Raw genomic sequence first — 9129 nt, forward strand, 5'->3', positions numbered from 1 at the left:
ACTGTGCCAAGCTCAACAGATGGTCAAAATCTGTGTAGAAAGGACCTTGGCCGAGGCTAACCCATCCAGAAAACTTCCTGTGTGAAGGATGCTCCTTAACTGCTCTCATTCCACTCTGTTCAACATCCATCCTTTTGTGAAGCATCATAGTATATATTCTTCACTCGAACTAGATAAGTCTGCCATCTATCTTCTTCACATCGTTAATGATGTACTTCACTTCTTTTAAACATCATTTTTCCAAGGTCTATAATAAACAGTTGACCTATATCACCTTATTTAACCCTTCCAACAACCAAGCCATTACAGGAAGAGACAGCAAACCCCTCCAATTAATAGCATGGGCTCAAGCCAGGTTGCCATGTTCTTGGGAAAGTTATTTGACATCTTCAGGTTTTAGTTTTGGCATCTTCAAAATGGGGCTGTAGTGCTTGCCTTACAAGAGTGATATGAGCTTTGCTGAGTCAATATTTATAACATATTTAAGACTGCCTAAAATATACCAAGGGCTATGTAAGTGGTTATTAAATGGATTGTATAATTTTCTCTCCTGAATTTCTCCAGCTTCTCCATATTCCTTTCATCAAACCAAGTGTCTCCCCTCAAAGTTCCTCTCATCAGTAATGAATTTTCAAAGGTGATGCAGCTTATCTGAAAATATGAGATTGAATATCAAAGGGACTGGAATCTGTTTCAGGGTCTGCTGCTGGTGCCTATGTCACCTTGGGCCCAATAATTGAGGACCTTTTTGTCCTCAAATCACTCATAATGTGTTGATAATATCACCACATTTGGAAGACTTCTGGGAAAGTCTAATGAGATTGCATATGCATAATATATATAATTATAAGCTATAAGAGGGTGGAACAATGTTAAGTGAAACACAGTAGTAGCAGTAATGGTAAACATAGCTGCTGTACTTGGCCCCGTCTTCAAATTACTCTGGTAACCTCATTTGGTGGGAGGCCCATACCTACTACTACTGTCTGACACTTCTAGGCTAAGATGTCCCTAGAGCCACATCTAACATTCCTTCCTTTACCAAATATAAAGAAGTATAGACAATGAAGGTCTGGAATCTATTTAAGGTCTGGAATTCTTCAGTCATCTCCCTTTCATGATTAAAACATAGTCAAGTATTACATGACACACAAACTAGTAAGACCACATGTTACACGGCGGCTTTTGTCTGCATACACTTGACTCCTGGGAACTTAGTAACTACATTGCCTCCCTTTTCTCTTTCCCTTCCCACCCAGACCTAACCATTGCATTTTTTCTTTGCTTAAAATGGCATCTCAGTACTGTAAATGATTCAAAGTTTTATCTTCTAGGAATTGCTTTTTGCTAATCCCAGCTTTGCACAAAGAAATCATGAAAACAATTGGGTTCTTTGTAATCTCACCCAATGAACGCTCAATATTTATTTTAAAAATACTTCTTCCTATGATTTTGACAATTCATCAATAGTCCTATAATCCAAGTAACCTGAAATTTGAAAATTGTTATCTTGACAAATTGAAAATTTTCTTTGGAAAACAGGAAGTGGAATTTACTGTCATTTGTCAAGTGAGGATTTTCCTTTGAGTTTAAAGATCACTCTAAGTAGTTTTGCAACACTATGCAATTTGTGGTGAATCTTTCCATTTAAATAATATTGCAGTAAAAAGAGAAAGGTCAGAGTCCAGAAGGAGAATGGCAGAATATTACTTAAGACAACGCGCTATGGACTAACAGGTTTTGATTCTGAACACATCTAACAGTGAGTTTCCAAAAAGTCTGGTATCCATTTTGATGATTATGATATACTTAGAAATAAATCACAGTTGAGTTCATAGACTCAAATTATTTATTGTAAAGAAATGAACATAGCAATATGTTTTCTGTGCCTTTCCAATTAGAGTTTAGATCAATTTATCTTTTTGACGATATTGCCTAGTTGAATTTTAAAAAATATATTATGACATGTTCTTGGAGTCAACTAGTGGAACACAAGGTTTCCGAGACTCAACATGCATTATTTATCCATTTATACTAATAAACCTTCATATCCCACATGTCCCCTGCTCAGATTTGATTGGGACCTCAAATGCACAACCTGTTTTAAATTTCTGACACAGCACAACGATTGCTTATGACAAAGAAAAACAAATTTTAAAAAATACATCTATTTCCCCCGAGAGGAAGACAAGTGATACATCTTTTTTTTTTTTTTTCTTTAAAGAAATGGCATTCCTCTTTCTTTTTCAGAAGAAAAAATTATTTTTAAAAAATATTTAAAGATGATTAAACCATTAAAAAAGAAAGAGAAATTGATTTGAAGATGCAAGATGGGATTGAGTGGTAATATAAAAGTTGCTGGTCTTTTCCTTCTGTGAGGCAGGACCAACTGATTTACAATCACAATTTTGAGCTTGCATTCCCCCTCCTCCTCTTCCTCTCCTTCCTCTTTCCTGCCCCTCCCTGTTGGGAAGGGAGTGTAGACATGAGGTGACATGTCTATTTTGATTTACCACACTGTGTCTTCATTACGAATGCTGGCGATCAGGCAGTAGTGTTTTCTAACTTCAAAGGCTTCAGCAGCCCGTGCAGCTGATGGGGAACTGGTGTGTCAGGATACGAAGTAACAACAATATGGTGTCGTCATATTTTAGGAGTGTCAGCTTATTCTTTATTTGTGGCACATCAAAGTGAAAATGAGGACACAAGGAAGGCTTTCCTCTTTGTTATTCTCTTCTTCAGTGACAATAATGTCTTCCAACTCAATGCCCAGGCCAGAGTCCTAAAAAAATATTTCTTTGAATGTAATGTTTCTCATGCTTAAAGAACTTTAGAGGGGAAAAAGGGCTACCAATAATAAACTGGAACAGAAAAGCTGCATGCTTATTGAGAAACACACTTAGAGAATCAAAGAACCTATTTAGAGTGATATAAGTATTGCTAGGTATTAGTGAGGAATAACAAGATAACAGTAATAATATTAGCAGCACCTAATATTTATTGAGTGTTTACAAATTATCAGACATTGTTTTAATCGTTCATGTAGATATTGGAACTGTGGCTCAGAGAGCTTAAATAACTCAACTAATATGCAATGTGATGTGGAGCTTGGACTCTAACCCATTGAACTCAGAGCCCAGTCATGTGAATACCAATTATTTAGCAGAGTATCATCTGTATTAGGAGTTAGGTTTTCAATTCAGTACTTGGGGCATAGGTTAAACATCAAAAATAGTCAAAAGATACTGTTAACTTGGTCATAAAATACAGCATACTTTTTTTATTTCTGGGTGTATGGATACAACTGCCAAGTAATACTTATAAAAATATTTAATAAAGAAAAGAACACCATAGCAAAATGAGACTTTAGATTCCTTTAAGGTACAAAAAAGAGCAAGCATACGTAGCTGCATTTTCTTATGTAATACTGATATGAAATGTGACTTCAGTGAAATACAAAAGTGAGGTTACTGGAGATTGGTTTCTTTATTTGAAAAGAAGCTACATAGATATAGGTTACAATCATTGAATCACGTGGATTTATGCACTGTTTTCCCAAGGAACGACCTTTACACAAGAGTCCAAACAAGAGTGTCATCTGGGGAAGTAAAAGCTGCCTGTGACTCAGAGTAAGAGCTTCAGGTGATACAAACACTGTCATCTGTGCTTTATTCCTCCTCCTAAATGCCTGATTTAGCTCTCACAGTGACTGTGTGCTTGGAAATATTTCCATTATTTTTAGAGTAGGTGGACCTTCCAGGATGTTAATTAACTTGTCCAAAGTTACTCAGTCACTGTTTTAAGAATTTGCTAGGAAATCTTTGGAAAACTCTGCTTCTGCTGTCCTTTTGTCAGGTGGTGATCATTCCTTCATCGGTGGGAAAAAAAAAAAAAAATGAGCTAAGTAAAATTGCTACCAGGAGAGCATATGCCACCAAGATTGGCTTTGATTCTCCAGGGATACCCTGTATGTATCAGTAAGAGGAAGAGATAAAGGCCAGGCGTGTTCAGAAAAATGTTTCTATTTTGCTCTATGTCATGATAAATTACACTTGCTGGCTGCATCGAATATTTCTGTTGAAGAAGAGAGAACAACCCCTTCTCAGCATCCAAATTGAGAAAAGGATAGCTGTTCTTGGACGTCATCACTGCCAATCTGCCCTGAAATAAAAGAGAGTCCATTTCCGCTGACTCCCAAGGAAGCAGTGATCCCTAGAATGTGACAGGTCTCTCTTTCTGCCCCTCCTCATCGAGGGAAAGGGAGAACTTCTGAAACAAAAAGAAGGCAACCTCACAAGCAGAGGGCTGAGAAACCTAGGTAGATAACATCTCGTTATTTCTTAACACTCTCTTAGAAAATTAACAGGACTTTGTAGAAAATCCTTTGACTGATGGAGTACCTCTGAGGGACAGAGAAAGACAGATTAACAAGATGAAAGACCAGGAGCCAGAGGACCCAGACCAGGAGCCAGAGGACCCAGACACTTGGAGGGCAACATCTTCCTTTTGTTGGAAATAATTAAGTGGTTCCTCTTATCAGGTCATGAGTGAGGTATTGAACACTGCAGCTGTAACCTGCACAGACCTCCATTCTTCAGACCTCCCTGCCAACAATTCCGTAAGCACTCAATTCCAACAAAATCCTTTCTCAGTTTAAAATGCCTAGAAAAATTTCTATTTTCCTGACCAGCTTTGACTGATACAAACAGAAAATGCGGTGCCAGGTCCTGCAACCATCTTCTTGCAGACAATCCTTTCACAATATTCCAACATGCTGAGGATTCTGAGACAGAAAGACAACAGATTCTCAGACGATGTCATTGAGTCACTGGCCCAGATCCCGACAGCATCGCGTTTTCACTGCTTTTTAGGTAAAGGAAAATAAAATATATTTGGGTCGGTCAAATTAGTTTAGTTGTAGCCAGAGCATTCCTATTTTTTACCCAAACTTCTCATCTGAAAAATGGGGCTGCAGCAAGGTTTAGCATGTATTTCATGGGCTATATGCAGGGTGCTTGCCGTCAAGGAACCACTTAATGTTGATGATTAATGCTGAATCATTTTACTAGTCCTTAAGTTCAAAATAAGATGTATCTTTTCCTCTCAACAAAATTTCCACAGAGGAGAATTATGCCAATAGAATATGCTTTTCTGAATTCAAGCCTGGACATCCAGTTAAATATGTTAATGCCAAGTGATAATATTTTCGGTTGACTCCTTTCTATTGCATTTACAAATAGAATTAGTGGATGCATTACATAGAGATTCATGTGTAAAGTGTGAACTGTGTCTCAAAAATCTAAGGAAGAGATTGGGCTTGAGATAGCCCTGTGTGATGTAAAGGAAAACAAACTGTAATGTTATGGGTATAACTTTCTCTCCTAATGGAATGTTCTATAAATATTTCTCATTCTACAATAACTTGCTTTAAATAGGGTGACCATTTATAAATGCTCTGCTGGAGACCAAGGAAAAAAAAAAAAGGAAAATGTTGATTATATCTCATCAGCAGAGGATAACTGGGAGGTCATTATATTTCTTACTGTTTTCTGAAACCAAGACTCTAATCAGTGCTTTGGTTGGGAAAATCTATTTTCCTCACCCAGTGGTTTTACCTACTTAGTGTCTTTAATATGGAAAGGTATTTGGCTTGTTCAGCTTCTCTAGCTGTGTTCATAAATCAAGATAATCATTATCAGCAGAACAAACAAGAGAAAAATATTATGATAAAATGTGAAATGTGAAATAACAATTTTAAAGGTACAATGCTAATGAAAAACAGAAAATCATTATTTTATGTTTTTTCTGAAATGATTTATTTGCTCATGCAGAATCTTTCCAAATTTGTTTCACTTGCAGGATACTTAAAGGCTACAAAGATGTATTAATATTGTGGCCCTGAACTCTTATAGTGACCTATATTTTCAAATCAAACTTCCCCTTCTTTGAGATCTATAAGCACTATAACAATAAAATTGCATTCAGTGGCATCACTGGGACTTCATAATTATCTTTGCATTTTTGCTGTAATCTGTAATTTCTTCAAACAGTTGAGGCTTTACAAACATGATTTAAATATCTGCTTATGGCAATATAAAATGCATTTAAGTGGCTCTATTTTTGATTCTTACCACCTTGAACAATATTCTAGTCTCAGTGGACTGACACCAAATTGACAAACCACAGCAGAATTGTTCATACACTGAGCCTGGGAGATAAAATGGCTGAGTGACAGGTGGGACTAATCAGTTCATAGGTAAAAATCAAGATTGGATTTGATGAGGGGATTTCTTGATCCGTGGTGGATTCAATCCTCTTTTCAATATACTGAAAAGCCATTTTTGCCAAGTTTGATTTTCATTATTCCCAACCCTAGCTCTGTCAGTTTTCTTCAAGGGGACATCTCAGTCCTGGCTTTCCCTAATTCTACAGCTAACCAAATAGCCTGAGGGGAAGATTCGGAGTTAACAAAAGGGTGGGGAGAAAATTAAATGCCTGGTCCCCTGTGAAATCTATTTTAGAGAACTGCTGTTAGTTATGCCAGCAGTTAGTTGCAAAAAAAAAAAAAAAAAAAAGAAAAAGCCATAAACTGAGGTGGCACCAAGACCTTTATTACACTTACCTCTTCTCCTTATCACCAACAATGACAAAGAGAAGTGATTATTTTAACATTCAAATTAATTTTCTCATAGCCAAAATCACTATGTCTCGGCACAGATAACATTTTCTTTATTCCTTAGATCAGATATTTTCAACAAAAGGGTGTTTCCCAGTCAATGGATGAGCATTTCATGAATAACACAATGAATCTTTTCTCTGCTTCTTTAACATACATTTTGAAAAAAAAATAACTTCCCCAAGAATCTTCATGCCTCTCTCCTCATCTCTCCTCAGTGTGAACGTTGGAGGCTTTTACCTGGTTGCTCTGAACAGCTGCGGTGGTAGCTGAGGTCCAGAGAGCTTTGTTGGTGATGTGCACCGAGGTGGGTGGGCAAACTGAAGGAAGGTGCATCTTGTTGTCGCCTCCACCAGCATGAGGGGTGTGGACTGTGGCCTCACTGACTCCAGGACAGTGTGAGAATTTGAAGATAATGTCTTGACCTCACTGATACAAAGACCAGGAGTTTGGGGCTGTGAGGGACTTAGTCCACGGGTGCTCATGAGATTAATTTACTTTAAAAAAATGAAATGAAAAATTGTGTTTTTGAGTCAGCTAGTACTAAAGTGCTTATGATAAAAATAGCCATCCCCTGCCCCAGCCTAGTGTTGCCTTCTCAGTAGCAACCTCCTTCAGTTCTTCTGTGTCCTTGATGATTTACCTTCATATTTTAAATAACATGCTTACATTCCTATTTCATTCATTCAACAAATATTTAATGGGGCTCAGCTCTAGGTGCAGGCTCCCAGCAGTGAATCAAATTGTCGAGTCACTGTCCCCATGGAGCTGACATCCTCATTGTGGGAGGAGCACAGTGAGCAAAATATATAATATATGGTAGTGCTACAGTGAAAAACAAAACGGGCAAGAGGGACAGGGAATGTTAGAGTGAGGTGGACAATTTTCAACACAGTAGAGAAGGGAGGTTAAAAGAATAATATAATGTTTGAATTTTATAAAGTACTGGAAAACAGAGAGAGTGACTTGTAAGCATATCTGTATTAGGTCAGTGTTCTTTAGAGGGACAGGACTAGTAGAATAGATATATATATATGAAAAGGAGTTGATTAAGGAGTATTGACTCACACGATCACAAGGTAAAGTCCCACAATGGGCCATCTGCAAGCTGAGGAACAAGGAAGTCAGTCTGAGTCCCAAAACCTCAAATGTAGTGAAGCCGACAGTGCAGCCTTCAGTCTGTGGCCAAAGGCCTGAGAGCCCTTGGCAAATCACTGGTGTAGGTCCAAGAGTCCAAAAGCTGAAGAACTTGGAGTCTGACGTTCGAGGGCAGGAAGCATCCAGCATGAGAGAAAGATGGAGGCCAGGAGACTGAGTCAGTCTGGTCCTTCCATGTTCTTCTGCCTGTTTTATTCTAGCCTCACTGACAGCTGATTAGACTGTGCCCACCCAGAATGAGCGGGGGTCTGCCTCTCCCAGTCCACTGACTCAAATGCTAATTTCCTTTGGCAACACCTTCACGGAAACACCCAGGAAAAATACTTTGCATCCTTCAATCCAATCAAGTTGATACTCAATATTAACCATCACAGTATCTAAGGGGTGAAGACTGCAGGTAGAGAAAACACAAAATGCGATGTCCTTATGTGTAGGATATGTTGCATGAAGAACAGCCAGGAGGCTCACAGGCTGGGGTAGAGTGAGCAGGGGTCCCTAGATAACAATGTGGTCAGATAGGACACATGAGGTGTGCATAGGGACAGATTGTATAAGACCTTGCACCTGTCAAGGCCTCAAGCTTTCACTCTGAGTGAGCCTTTGAGGTGTTCAAGTAGGGAAGAGACAAGATCCGAGGATGGACTTAGATTTAGAAAGAACCTCTCTGCTTCCTGGAATCAGAACAGGTGGGACGGGGGCAGGATGAAAGAATCAGGAAGGATGTTTCTGCAACCCAGCCTAGAGTTAATGTTTGCTCTGATCAAGGAGAGAGTGGGAAATGGGGGAACTTAGAACATATTTTGAAGGTAGAAGCTGGGAGGAGTAGCTGATAGGTTGAATGTAAGTACATTAGGAGGAAGGAAGACAGGGGTGACTCCAAGCTTCTTAGCCTGAGGAACTGGAAGGATGGGATTTCCACTAACAAAGGCAGGTAAGAGTTTAGAAAAAGCAAGTTTGAGAGAAAAGCGAGAGTTCAGTTTGGGCATGCTAATTAATTCTAAAATGTCTCTTGGAAAGGGTGACTCACAGCTTGGTTGGCCTAGGAAAGTCTTAGTTTACTTTGCTGTCATGAAAAATTATCAATATTGTATTGATTATCGGTATCTTCCTTTCATCCTGAACACTACCCCTGTTCAGATGATATGTTCACCTTGCTGCAGGAACCTGACTGAGGAGGTCAAAGAGACATAAGAGTGGAGTTCACGGAGCGGTTGTTCTGGGTACAGAATCTGGAATGAGGAAAAACCAGCAAAGGAGACACAAAGAATAGATAATGATGTAGGTGGAAAGCCAGC

This window comes from Piliocolobus tephrosceles, chromosome 11 (genome assembly GCF_002776525.5).
Source record: "Piliocolobus tephrosceles isolate RC106 chromosome 11, ASM277652v3, whole genome shotgun sequence".
NCBI classification, from domain to species: Eukaryota; Metazoa; Chordata; class Mammalia; order Primates; family Cercopithecidae; genus Piliocolobus; species Piliocolobus tephrosceles.